We start from the raw sequence: 14,849 nt of genomic DNA on the forward strand, positions 1-14,849 counted from the left end.
GGTTCCATTCTAATTGTTATTGTTAAGTGCCGTCGAGTCATTTCCAATTCATAGCAACTCCATGGATATACTTTCTCCAGAATGTCCTGTCCTCTGTCATAATCCACAAACCTTTCTAATGGTTCTTCCATTATCATCGTTATGGTCTCTATCCATCTAGCTGCTGGCTGCCTCTTCCACGTTTCCCCTGGACTTTTCCTAGAATTAGTGTCTTTTCTGGAGAATTAGTCCTCCTGATTATGTGTCCAAAATATGCTGATCCAAGTCGAGGCATTTGGCCTTCCAAAGACCACTTTGGTTTAATTTGCTCTAAAATCCATTTGTTTGTCTTCGGGCAGTCCATGGTATTCTCAAAAGCCTTCTCCAACACTACATTTCAAAAGAATCGATGTTCTTTCTCTCCTGTGTTTTCACTGTCCAGCTTTTGGATCCATACATTGCCACTGAAACACCATGGAGTTGACAATTTGTATTTGTGGCAAATCAACCAATCAATCGTATTTATTGAGCGCTTACTATGTGCAGAGCACTGGCAAATGTTACATCAGCACATCTCATGACTTTTTCCAAGCTCTTCATAACGAGTCTTCCTAACATTAATCTTCAGCGTGGGAGCTGTTTTCTGTCACCCATGTGCATTTGGTAGCCAACTCATTCCCTCTTGCATCTCAAATGTTTCCACTCAGGAGCAAACCAGTTATTGCAGGTTTTAGGAAACCGAAAGCGTTTTTTGTTTAATATGGTTAAACTTTTCATTAGAGAACTTGTGTCAAGCCCTGGTCTGCTGCTTTCACTCTTTGCTCTGCTCTCCACAGTAGTATTTTCTGTGTTTAGAACATTCCTCTCAAGGCATTTTCACCCAACAAATTTGATGTGTGGCTTTGATTTGGGGCAGCTGTCAGCATGGCTGGTTTTAGGCTTCAGGGCATTTGAAGCGCTATTGAATGTTTTACAGCATGCACTTGCATGTCACCAATTCAGCTGACTGATACAGACACATTGCTCTCTTTGTAATGGCTTACAAATCTTTCATAGGTTTCATATGGAGATAATTTTCTCATTTGCTACTGCATAAATCCACTGTTATGAAGGAATGTTATTTATAGCAACTCTGTTAATGAGTTGAACTTTGCAATGTTTTAATAGTCATTTAATTTTGATTCTCATACCCAGACAACCAGTCAACCATTGATACTGATACCTGCGGAGAAAGAATGGCGGTTAGTCAGAACTAGGAATATTCTTTTTCAAATCCCACATCATCTTTGACGAAAATGAAACTTGAACAAGGAAACTAAGACAAAATTCAGAAGCAGCATGGCCTAGTGGAAAGAGCACGTGCCTGGGGGTCAGATGATCTGGTTTCTAACCCCAGCTCTGCCCCTTGCCTGCTGTGTGACCTTGGGTAAGTCACTTAATTTCTCTGTGCCTCAGTTTCCTCATCTGTAAAATGGGGATTAAGACTGTGAGCCCTCTGTGGGACAGGGACTTTGTCCAAGATGATTAGCTTGTAACTACCCCAGCACTTAATATAGTGCCTAGAACAGTAAGTGCTTAATAAATATCCTAAAAAACCCAACCCCCTCGCGCCCTCCTCCCTGCCAAAAAAATAAAAAGCCAACTACATTCTACACTGGAAAGATCCGGGAGTATTGTATAGGTCTTGTGAGGGAGTCAGATGAGGATAAAGACAAATTTAAAACTCTGGATCAAAAAATAAACTACCTGCATTTTCTGCAAATCATTTAGTAAATGGGGTAAAAAAAAATACCTATTGTTTCAAAATATTCTTCAGTAAGAAGTTCTAGTGGGGTTAACAATTTCCCATAACAGGCAATGTTGTGGAACATCGTCTGGCTGGGAATGTCGCAAATATGGAACTCACAAACTTATCAGTGGAAAGAGGCCCAGATTCTTGTAGCTGTTTTTGGAAAAGATGTGCGAGCCTCTTGAGGATTAAAAGAATGAGTATGTGAATAGAGCAGAGTATGAGTTTCATGTTTGGGGAACTATTTTTTGAAATAAATGACTATCAAAGATTCCTAAAGTTTTGATTTTCCGCATCCTACTATCACTTAAAGAAAAATCATATTTATCCAGTAATTGTTTTGCAGTTACTTTCTGAGTCTCAAGCCATGAAGTTAGGATTTCTTAAATCAAGATCCTTGAGGCATCACTCTGATCAGAATGATTCAACTTCTCATGTGTGAGGGGAGAGTTTCATTCACAACAACATGAAGTGAAGGAGGAAGTTCCTCTTTCGAGAAGGTGGGTGGAGCATTAAAAATCCAGAATTTAAAGAGGACCGGTGACGAACTTGAAGCGTTTTGCTCTGATCCATGAGGCTGGTGGGAGCCGCTGTTGGTCGAACATCATCTAAACATAATTATTGAACACTTTGTGCAAAGCATCATACTAAGTGCTTGGTTGTTTATAGCTCAGAAGTCCGCCCCTCCCCTAGATTATCTTTTATGCACACCAGAAATGATATTTCACCCACCCTCTATCTCTGCCGTGTGTTGAAGGGCTAGCACCTTTCTCTTTATCCTTTCAAACTTTTCACAAACTAATTAAGTCTAATGATCAGATTGATCGTTTCCTCACCTTGGCTTCTTGAAATCCAATGAAATTCCCACCTTCACACGTAAGAAAGTGTTACTGGGGAAAACCTCTCTTTAAAGATTGAGGTGTGCTGGTGGTTAAATAACTGATCTGGAAACTGGTATTTTTTATTAGTTTAACTTGGTTTAATGTACTCTAAATTCATAATTCCAAGTTTGCTGACCAAAAATGTGTCTATATAAAATGTCATTAGGGATCCAGTAGAACATTTCTGGGTCATTCTAATCAATCTAAGCACTTAGGACATGCTTAGAATGGATTTAATTATTCTGTCATCCTGGAATGGCTAAAATATAATTTCAATATATTAAACCAAGAAACCATTTAATAGATTTTACAAGTATTTTATATGGGACAAGAGAAAAGATAAAAACTCCTTTAAAGCAATGTAGGCATTAGTTATTGATTCTTTTAAAAAAAGATGATAACATTTATAAAGGCTTTAGTACTTCTACTATTCAATTCCAGGTCTTTTTTTCTGGCATCACTTTTTTTTTTCATTTCATTAAGATATGAGGAGTGAATACCGATGTGTTTTCAAAGCTCCATTTCCCATTAAATCCATTCAGCCTTGACAGTCTTTCTTTTGGAGTATCAACCTTTGGTTACGTCTCTTCTACTCTGCACGCAGTAAGCGCTCAATAAATACGATTGATTCTACAAGATGGATAGCTGAAACTATTTGTCTTTTTTAAATCTTTATAAAATTTTAAGGATGTCAAAGGGGGTGTCAAGGACAGCATCATTATCAGTACCATCATCCTTATTTTCAGCCTCATCCTCTTCATCATCGTGATCTATTGTTCATTCATTAATTAAGCAGTATCTTTTTTTTTGGTGATAGTAGATTGGAAGTAATTTTGTCTTCCCCTCCCTAGAAGGGTAGTCCCCAGAAAGCATGAGGCCTTTTCATGTACTGTTGCCATGCTTTCAGGTGGGACCTTTGGCATAGTCTTAGGCCTGCCTACCAGGTATGTGGGAAATTCCCAACCTGGAGAAATCCTGCCCCTCAAAGCTCTGCTGCTCAGGGGCCTGTTATCCTTGGAGTTTGCCCGACATGTATTGATGTCTGTCTCCCCCACTTTAGACTGTGAGCTCATTGTGGGCAGGGAATGCCACTGTTTATTGTTGTATTGTACTTTCCTAAGTGCCTAGTACAGTGCTCTGCACACAGTAAGCGCTTACTAAACACGATTAAATAAATGAATAAATGCTAGGATCTGGTACTGTGACGTTGGTGGAAATGGTGACGGAATAATAATAATAATTATTGGCATTTGTTAAGCTCTTACTATCTGCCAAGCACTGTTCTCCACGCTGGGGTAGATATAAGGTAATCAGGTTGGACACTGTCCCTTTCCCACATGGAGCTCACGGTCTTAATCCCCATTTTACAGATGAGGTAACTGAGCCACAGAGAAGTTAAGTGACTTGCCCAAGGTCACACTGGAGATAGGATTAGAACCCATAGCCTCTGACTCCCAGGTTCTCTTGTGACTAGGCCACACTAGTACAGAAGGCAATACTGTACCAGTTCGTTCATTCATTCATTCATTCAATCGTATTTATGAGCGCTTACTGTGTGCAGAGCACTGTACTAAGCGCTTGGGAAGTCCAAGTTGGCAACATATAGAGACGGTCCCTACCCAACAGCGGGCTCACAGTCTAGAAGGGGGAGACAGACAACAAAACAAAACATATTAACAAAATAAAATAAATAGAATAAATATGTACAAATAAAATAAATAGATAGAGTAATAAATACCAGTTCCTCCTCCTCCCTTATCTCCTGAACCTTAGCAGCCAAAGACACTTTCCTATCCCCCTTTTCTTGGCATTTTCAGGAAAAAGGACCTAATTTGGTCCCCCTCTAGACTGTAAACTCATTGTGGGCAGAGAGCGTGTCTATTTATTGTTATATCGTACTCTCCCAAGAACTTAGTACAGTGCTCTGCACACAGTAAGCTCTCAGTAAATATGATTGAATGAACGAAAGGATGAAAGCACTGTGGCCTTTTGGCTAGAGCATGGGGCTGGGAGTCAGAAGGAGCTGGGTTCTAATTCTGGCTCCACCACTTCTCTGCTGTGTGACCTTGGGCAAGTCACTTAACTTCTCTGTGCTTCAGTTACCTCATCTGTAAAATGGAGATTAAGCCTGAGAGCCCTATGTGGGGCAGGGTCTCTCTCCGACCCAACTACCTTGTATTTATCCCAGCGCCTAGTACAGTGCCTGGCACGTAATAAGCGCTTAACAAATACCTCAATTATCATTATTCCTTGAGAGCCTATTGAGTTTTAACACAGACAGGTGGGTTTTTATGAGTCTCCATTCTTTGCCTTACATTCATTTCTGAGATGTAATATTCATAATGCCCGAATCCAGACCTTCTTGACTACCATCTGTTTCCAGCAGGGTTTGTTTTTTTAATGGATTTATTTATTAAGCACTTACTATGTGCAAAGCACTGTTCTAAGCGCTGCGGAGGTTACAAGGTGATCAGGTTGTCCCACTGGGGGCCCCCATTTTCCAGATGAGGGAACTGAGGCACCGAGAAGTGAAGTGACTTGCCCGAAGTCTCACAGCTGACGAGTGGCGGAGCCGGGATTTGAACCCCGGACCTCTGACTCCAAAGCCCGGGCTCTTTCCACTGAGCCATGCTGCTTCTCATCAGTCATTTCACCACCTGAGGAGAGAAGATATTTTGTGGCCCTGCCCTACCCATACCTTAAGATGTCAAGATGCTGCAGCGTGATGTGCTGACCCCAAATGGAGCTCCTAACCCAGAGTTTCTCTGAGGGCACCCTAACTTGCCTCTCTTGCTCCAGAGCTATTATATTCCCCTTCCAGCTTCTTGTTCCCCCAGATGCCACTTCTGACAGGGCGATGCTTTCAAATTTTCAACAGCCCCTGGTCTGCTGCCATTCCCCCCTGCCCCCTACTTCTGGCCACTTCTCCCCACCCTCCATGGTGCATCCTGTGATAGCTGCTTCACTTAGTTGACAGGCACCGTTGGTAGCTTATCGAGGTAATCATCATCATCATCATCATCAATCGTATTTATTGAGCGCCTACTATGTGCAGAGCACTGTACTAAGCGCTTGGGAAGTACAAATTGGCAACATATAGAGACAGTCCCTACCCAACAGTGGGCTCACAGTCTAAAAGGGGGAGAAGCAGCATGGCCTAGTGGAAAATGCACGGGCTTGAAAGTCAGAGAACCTGAGTTCTAACCCCTGCTTTGCCACGCGCTTCCTGTGTGACCTTGGGCAAGTCACTTAACTTCTCTGGGCTTCAGTTACCTCATCTGTAAAATGGGGATTAAATCCTACTACCCTCCAGACTGTCAGCTCATTGTGGTCAGGGAATGTGTCTACCAACTCTGTTATATTCTACTCTCCCAAGCACTTAGTACAGTGTACTGCACACAGTAAACGTTCCATAAATACAACTGATTGATCGATTCCTCCTGTTTAGACTGTGAGCTCCATGTGGGGCAGAGACTGTGTCCAGCCTACTTAACTTGTATGTAGCTCAGCATTTAGAACAATACCTGGACCATAGTAAGTGGTAGACTGTGAGCCCACTGTTGGGTAGGGACTGTCTCTATATGTTGCCAATTTGTACTTCCCAAGCGCTTAGTACAGTGCTCTGCACACAGTAAGTGCTCAATAAATACGATTGATGATGATGAAGTGCTTAACAAGTATCAGAATGAATTAGGAATGTCAGCTTGCCCAAGTTCCCAAATGGGTTCCAAGCAGAATCAGGACTAGAACTAAAACTCAAGGCTTTTGAGATTCCACTCTACTTCAAAATCTATCAGATAGTAATGCCCTCCTTTACTTCTGGTCGTGTGAATAAATTAAGTCCTGTATGCAGTCACGGAGCATTATAATCACCTAATGGCTTTTTGGTCATTTCTGCAAAATGGATTGGTGAATATTTTATTACTTAAGTGGCAAACTGTCACCGACTATAAATGGAAGACTGCTGTGGGCACCCTGCCTGAGTTGTCATGACTTTTGAAAGCATCTCACTGAAGTTTCCTTATTTTGCAAGTTTGATATCCCAGTCATGCTTTGCCTTTATGTAGTATTTGGCATTTGATCCAATAGCTTATTAGCTTTTAGGCGATTGGCTTTGATTCTATTCACCATCCCAAATGAGCCTAATATCTCTCCTTTCATATTCATTGCATGTGTTCTTATTTCTCTTCTGTCTTGCTACTGTACTAGTGAACGGTTTTAGTAAAGTGAAGAAAAAATATTTCATGGAAATGGTCTCCCCCAACTTTAAGGCTGTGGATCGATCAATCAATCAATTGCATATACTGGGTGCTTACCGTGTGCAGAGTGCTATCCTAAGCGCTTGGGTGAGACCAAATGCAACAGCATTCATAGACACGTTCCCTGCCCACTGCGAGCTCATTCACAAGAGCTCATTTGCAGCATGGCCTAGTAGGAAACAACACGGCCTAGTGGGAAAGGCAGTGGCCTCGGAGCCAGAGGACATGGATTCTAATCCCGGCTCTGCCGAGTGTCTACTGTGTGACCTTGGGCAGGTCACTTAATTTCTCTTGTGCCTCAATTTCCTCATCTGTAGAATGGGGATGTCCAATGGAAAGAGCCCGGGCTTAGGAACCAGAGGTTGTGGGCTCTAATCCCAACTCCGCCACTTGTCAGCTGTGTGATTTGGGGCTAGTCACTTAACTTCTCTGTGCCTCAGTTGCCTCATCTGTAAAATGGGGATTAAGACTGTGAGCCCCACATGGGACAACCTGATCACCTTGTATCTAGCCCAGTGCTTAGAACAGTGCTTCGCACATAGTAAGTGCTTAACAAATGCCATCATCATCATCATCATTACATAGACTGTGAGCCCCATTGAGAGAGGTACTGTGTCCAATCTGATTAACTTGTATCTACTCAATCAATCAATCAATCAATCAATCATATTTATTGAGTGCTTACTGTGTGCAGAGCACTGTACTAAGCGCTTGGGAGGTACAAGCTGGCAGCATATAGAGACAGTCCCTACCCAACAGTGGGCTCACAGTCTAGAAGGGGGAGACAGAGAACAAAACCAAGCATACTAACAAAATCAAATTAATAAATACTCCAGTGTATAGAACAGTGCTTGGCATACAGTAAGTGCTTAACTTGTTTTGTTTTTTTGTCTGTCTCCCCTTCTAGACGGTGAGCCCATTTTTGGGTAGGGACCGTCTCTATTTGTTGCTGATTTGTACTTCCCAAGTGATTAGTACAGTGCTCTGCACACAGTAAGTGCTGAATAAATACGAATGAATGAATGAAAGAAATATCAAAATTATTATTATTATTATTATTATTATTATTATTATTATTATTATTATTATTAAAGAGCTTACAGTCTAGAGGGGGAGAACCAAGCCAGAGTTTGGCAAATATATGGCAAGAGTGGCAAGTCACAGACTAATCCCATTCAGTAGGGGGCCCAGCCTCTGATCTTTCTCCGTCTCCTGGTTGTTTGATATGGTACAGGGAGGTTAGGGGTAGGACAGGAAGGGGACACAATTGGAGAACCTTAGGGAAATCCTTTCTCCTAGGGAAAATTCCTGTCCAATAATCCAAAAGTCAAAGTGCGTAGACAACCAGTTGGGCTGTCACATTTGAATTTTTAAGAAAAGAATCACAAAATGGGTACAGTTCCTCCTAAAGTTTTTAAAGTTTATTTTTACTTTTTAAAAGGAGCACCGTTATCATCAGTACCTACTGGAGGAGTTGGTTGTTGGAGAAATTTGAAGGTGGCAGGTTTGTGTTTTGGCGGATTGGAGTGGAGAGGGAATTCCATTGCAGTGGGAAAGGTGTGAGTAATGGATGAGAGACAGGAGAGTCAAGAGAAAGATAGTTTAAAAGGAGCAAAGAGTCTGAGTTTGGAGGAGAAAAAGAAAGGTAAGAAGAAAACAACTGGTGTAGAGCCTTGAATCAATCAGCTGGTGGTATTTATTGAGCACTTACTGTGTTCAGAACACTGTACTAAGCTCTTGGGAGAGTACAGTAGAATTGGTAGATACACTCCCTGCCCACAAGCAGTTTACAGTCAGAGGGAGTTTGCAGTGTTCCAGTGGTTAGGAATTCATTTGATGTGGAAAGAAATGGGAAGCCATTGGATGTTCCATTCTCTCAATAAATTACATTGCCAGGTCACTGGGGGCAAGAGATGCAGGGTGTGGGGGACAGGAGGCTCTGAGGAGGGAATTAAATGTCTGAAACAATTGGCGAGGGCAGTGGACATGGGAATCAATAAGGATGGGGGAAAAATGTTGCCAAGCAGAGGTGCAGTTAGAGGGAGCAATAAGGAGGTTTTGAGGAGGGAGTGATGCATTTGCAATGACCTTTGCAATGAATGTAGAAAGGTGAGGATAGACTGCAGAGGGGAAGGAGATGAGATGGGGAGAGGAATCAAATAGTCGTATTTACTGAGCACTTACTGTGTGCAGAGCATTGTACTAAGTGCTTGGGAGAGTACAATATAACAGAGTTGATAGTCACATTCCCTGCCCACAGTGAGGTTATAGTCTAGAGGAAGAGAAAGACATTAATAAAAATGAATAAATTATGGATTTATAAGTGTAGTGGGGCTGGGGGAGGAGTGAATAAAGGATGCAAATCGAATTTCAAGGGTGACATATAAGGGACTCGGAGAAGAGGAAATGAAGGTTTAGTCAGGGAAGACCTCTTGAAGAGAGGTGCTTTTAATAAGGTTTTGAAGGTGGGGATTATCTGTCAGATATGAAGAGGGAGGATGTTCCAGGCCAGAAGCAGGATGTGAGAAAGAAGTCAGTGGTGAGATAGATGAGATCAAAGCCCAGTGAGTAGGGTGGCATTCGAATGAGTGCAGTGTGTGGCCTGGGTTGTAGTAGGAAAGCAGGGATGTAGGGTTGTAGGGGGCCAGGTAATTCAGTACTTTATAGGCAATGGTAAGGAGTTTCTGTTTGATGAAGAGGTGAATGAACAACCACTAGTGGTTCTTGAAGATTGGGGAAAGAGGGACTGAATTTTTTTTTAGAAAATTGATGCAAGCAGCAGGGCGAAGTATGGACTGGAGTGGGGAGAGTCAGGAGTCAGGGAGGTCAGTGAGGAGACTGATGTAGTAATCAAGGTGGGATAGGATAAGTGCTGGTTATACTGTTATATTGTACTCTCCCAAGTGCTTAGTACAATGCTCTTCACACAGTAAACACTCAATAAATATTATTGAATGAAAGAATGATAGACTAACTGCTTGGATTCACATGGTAGCAGTTTGGATGAAGAGGAAAGGACAGATATTTGTGATGTTTTGAAGGTTGAACTGACAGGATTTGTTGACAGATGGAATAGGTGGATTGAATTCATTCATTCATTCAATCGTATTTATTGAGCGCTTACTGTGTGCAGAGCTCCGTACTAATTGCTTGGGAAGTACAAGTTGGCAACATATAGAGACGGTCCCTACCCAACAGTGGGCTCACAGTCTAGAAGGGGGAGACAGACAACAAAACTAAACATATTAACAAAATAAAATAAATAGAACAGTAAATATGTACAAACAAAATAAATAGAGTAATAAATCTGCACAAACATATATACAGGTGCTGTGGGGAGGGGAAGGAAGTAGGGCGAGGGGAATGGGAAGGGGAGAGGAAGGAGGGGGCTCAGTCTGGGAAGGCCTCTTGGAGGGGGTGAGCTCTCAGTAGGGCTTTGAAGGGAGGAAGAGAGCTAGCTTGGCGGATGTGCAGAGGGAGGGCATTCCAGGCCAGGGGGATGACGTGGGCCGGGAATCGATGGCGGGACAGGTGAGAACGAGGCCCAGTGAGGAGGTTAGCGGCAGAGGAGCGGGGGATGCGGCCTGGGCTGTAGAAGGAAAGAAGGGTGGTGAGGTAGGAGGGGGCGAGGTGATGGACAGCCTTGAAGCTGAGAGTGAGGAGTTTTTGCCTGATGTGTAGGATGATTGGTAGCCACTGGAGATTTTTGAGGAGGGGAGTAACATGCCCAGAGCGTTTCTGCACAAAGATGATCTGAGCAGTGGCGTGAAGTATAGACTGAAGGAGAGACAGGAGGATGGGAGATCAGAGAGGAGGCTGATGCCGTAATCCAGTCGGGATAGGTTGAGGGATTGAATGAGAGAGAAGTCAAGGATAATGCCAAGGTTATGGCCTTGTGAGACAGGAAGGATGATGGTACTGTCTACAGTGATGGGAAAGTCAGGGGGAGGACACGGTTTGGGTGGGAAGATAAGGAGCTCTGCTTTGGACATGTCAAGTTTGAGGTATCAGCAGGACATCAAAGTAGAGATGTCCTGAAGGCAGGAGGAAATGTGAGACTGCAGAGAAGGAGAGAGATCAGGGCTGGAGTTGTAGCTTTATGAATCATCTGCTTAGAGGTGGTAGTTGAAGTCATCAGAATGAATGAATTATCCAAGGGATTAGGTGTAGATGGAGAATAGAACTGAACCTTGAGGGACTCCCACATTTGGGGAGTGGGAGGCAGAGAAGGAGCCCACAAAAGAGACCCAGAAGGAGTAGCCAGAGAGATGGGAGGAGAACCAGGAGTGGACAGTGTCAGTGAATCCGAGGTTGGATAATATAGAGAGCCATGGGATCAAGGGAAGGTACTATTTTTTTTTTAAATAGGGGAGACATGAGCATGTTTGAAAGCAGTGGGGAAGAAGCCATTGGAGAGTGAACAGTTGAAGATGGCAGTCAGGGAGGGAAGTAGAGAGGGGACAAGCACTTTGATTAGGTGTGATGGGATGGGATCGTAGGCATGGGTGGATGGGATGGATTTTGAGAGGAGGCAGGAGATCACTTGAGATTCTGCTAGGAAGTATGGGAGGGACTAGAGAGGAGCAGGGGAAATTTTAAGGAGAGCATGCCTTATGATTGGTTTCTGTTTTCTCAATAAAATACATTGCCAGCTCATTGGGGGCAAGAGATGGGGGGTGTGGGGGGCAGGGGGATTTGAGGAGGGAGTTAAATGTCTGAAACAATTGGTGAGGGCAGTGGGCATGGGAGTCAATAAGGATGGGGAAATAATGTTGCCAAGCAGATCAGAGGGCGAAGGGAGCAATAAGGAATCTGATGCTGTCATCTAGCCAGGAATGATAACAACTATAATAATAATAATTGTGGTGTTAAGTGCTTACTATGGGCCCAGCACTGTTCTAAGCACTGGGGTGGGTCAGCTTAGGGGAAGCAGCTTGGCTCAGTGGAAGAAGCACGGGCTTTGGAGTCAGAAGTCATGGGTTCAAATCCCGGCTCCACAGACTGTCAGCTGTGTGACTTTGGGCAAATCACTTAACTTCTCTGGGCCTCAGTTACCTCATCTGTAAAATGGGGATTAAGACTGTGAGCCCCCGTGGGACAACCTGATCACCTTGTAAGCTCCTCAGTGCTTAGAACAGTGCTTTGCACATAGTAAGTGCTTAATAAATGCTATTATTATTATTATTATTATTATTATTATTATTACAAGGTAATCAGGTTAGACACAGTTCCTGTCCCACCTGGGGCTCAGAGTCTTAATCCCCATTTTCCAGATGAGGTAACTGAGTCCCAGAGACGTTACATGTCTTCCCCAAGGTCACACAGCAGACATGTGGCAGAGCTGGGATTAGAACCCACTTTCCCTGACTCCCAGCCCAGTGCTCTTTGTACTAGGCTACACTGCTCCCTGAGATGGTGAGAGCTGAACTGGTGGAGAGAAAGGAGGGGCACTGGGAAATATGGTGGAGAAAGAAGTGGTAGGGTTTAGAGACCTACTCTATGGGAGATGAAAGGCATGGAGGCATCAAAGATGGCACCAAGGTTGCAAGTTCCTGGGACAGGGACAGTGGTGGTGTTGTTATTTGTGATGGGAAAAGTAGGAGGAGAAGGTTTAGGAGGAAAAATGAGCAGTTCTCTTTTTGACTTGTTGACTTTAAGGTGCTGGTAGGTCATTCACATGGAGTTTTACTTTAGGCAGCAAGAAATGAGAAGAAATAGAAGTCGGGGCAGCAGAAGTAGATGTGAGAGATCGTCACACACACGAAAAAATGAGAGATGGCCAACCAGTATATCACTGGGGTAGATACAAGATAATTAGGTTTGGCACAGTTCTTGTCCCCCATGGAACTCACAGTTGTAATCCCCATTTTACAGATGAGATAACTGAGGCACAGAGAAGTTGAGTGACTTGTCCAAGGTCACTCATCAGATAAATGGCAAAGCCAGGTTTAGAACCCAGGGACTCTGACTCCCAGTCCTGTGCTTTTTCCAATAGGCCCCCTGGCTTCTGATACTGAGCACTTACTGAGAGTAGAACACCTATTAGGTGCTTGGGAGAGAATTGGTAGACACTTGGTACAGAATTGGTACAGAGCTGGTAGACACTTTCCCCACCTACAAGGATGTTACACTCTAGAAGGGTGACAGACAATAAAAATTAATTATGGATACATAAGTGCCATGGGGCTGAAGGTAGGGTGAATATCAAGTGCTTAAAGAGTACAGCTTCAAGTGCACAGTATGATGCAGAAGGGTGAAGAAATAGGGAAAATGAGGGCTTAGCCAGGAAAGGCCTCTTGAAGGAGTTGTGATTTTGTGATTTTCTTGTCTTATGCCATCGAGTCGTTTTCGACCCATAATGATACCACGGACACATCTCTCCCAGAATGCCCCGTTCTCCATCTGCAATTGTTCTTGGTAAAAAAATGGAAGCGGTTTACCATTGCCTCCTTCTGCGCAGAAACTTGAGTCTCTGTCCTCGACTCTCCCCCATATCGCTGCTGCCCAGCAAAGGTGAGTTTTGCCTCGTAGCAGATTGGCTTCCACTCACTAGCCACTGCCCAAAGCTAGGAATGGAATGGGTAGGCCTCTGCTTGACTCTCCCTACCATAGCCGAGACTGGTAGAGTACTGGAAACTCCCAGGTGCGACTCCGAGAGGGGAAGATGTGATTTTAGGAGGGTCTAAGTGGAGGACTGTTGTATCTGAAGAGGGAGGCAGTTCCAAGCCAGAGGGAGACATGGACAAGGGGTCGGCGGCAAGATAGACGAGATCAGGGTATAGCGCACAGGTTGTCAGACTGGTGTTGTAGGCCTGGATTCTGCAGCTGCAGCCCCCAGAAGCTCCAGCTCATGCTCAGAGTTTGCTCATAGCTGGACTGGGGTTCACGCCAGAAGTCCAGGCTGGCTCTGCACGGAGGATTGATGGAGAGGCAGGGAGAGGGCCCTACTGGAAGTTTATATCTTTTGACTTCTAACTCGCTATCAAAGAGTTATTGGGGTCATCAGAGATTAGAAAGGAGGAGATAGGAGCCCTGGGGCTTCTGTAGGTCTAGCGAGTTGGGGGGCTCTCTGGGAGAGGGAGTCAGTGATTAAAAATTAAACAGATTAAAGATCGAGAGGGAGTGGGAGAGGGTGGTTTGGCTACTGTCTTTTTCCCAACAATGCCAGGTACACAAGGGTAGGAGTAGAGGAAGTGGAATGTGGTATTGATCCAAGGTTGGAGTTTAGCATTGCGAGAGTGACAGAGGGACAAGGGCGCAAGAGAGTCAAGTTTAGTGGAAAGGACAGTTTTGAGAGAAAAACTGTTAGGACGATCAGGTGATGCCAAATAGCTTGGGACAGATGAAGAAGGGCCAGAGGACTAGCTAGAGGCCAAACTGTGGAGGACTATGGGATGTGGGTGAAGTGGTAATAGAGAGATTATGGTTGGAAAGCAGCCACTGGAGTTTGGGGTGTAGGGGAGTGGTTTATGAAGCCAGAGATGATGGGTCTGGTGTTAATGAGGTCCAGATGTATCTATGATGGAATATGGCTAATATGGGGAGGCGATGAAGGTCAGCAGAGTCAAGTAGTGTTTGGAAGCAGGTGAGTGAGATCACCTACAGGAATGTTGACCATGCTGAGGATCAATGAAGGTGATAGGGTTGTGAGGAGGAAGGTAAGAAATGCAGTGGCGGATTCAGGAGGGCTATAAACGACAACATCTAGTAACTGTAGTAAGCGATAATAATAATAATGATGGTATTTGTTACTTGCTTACTATGTGCCAAGCAGTGTTCTAAGAGCTGGGGTAGATACAGGGTAAACAGATTGTCCCACCTGGGGCTCACAGTCTTAATCCCTGTTTTACAGATGAGGTAATTGAGGCCCAGAGAATCAATCAATCAATCAATCGTATTTATTGAGCGCTTACTGTGTGCAGAGCACTGTACTAAGTGCTT

The 14,849-nt window shown here is 43.9% G+C and overlaps 1 non-coding gene across 1 annotated transcript; it reads right to left on the reverse strand.

Moving 5' to 3' along the window:
• Positions 1-13,431: 13,431 nt before the first annotated feature.
• Positions 13,432-13,569, reverse strand: LOC119926437. The gene has a single exon (XR_005450313.1). It is a non-coding gene; the product is annotated as a small nucleolar RNA SNORA7 (small nucleolar RNA).
• Between the last annotated feature and the right edge of the window lie 1,280 nt (positions 13,570-14,849).

Source organism: Tachyglossus aculeatus, chromosome 3, assembly GCF_015852505.1.
Source record: "Tachyglossus aculeatus isolate mTacAcu1 chromosome 3, mTacAcu1.pri, whole genome shotgun sequence".
Lineage (NCBI taxonomy): Eukaryota > Metazoa > Chordata > Mammalia > Monotremata > Tachyglossidae > Tachyglossus > Tachyglossus aculeatus.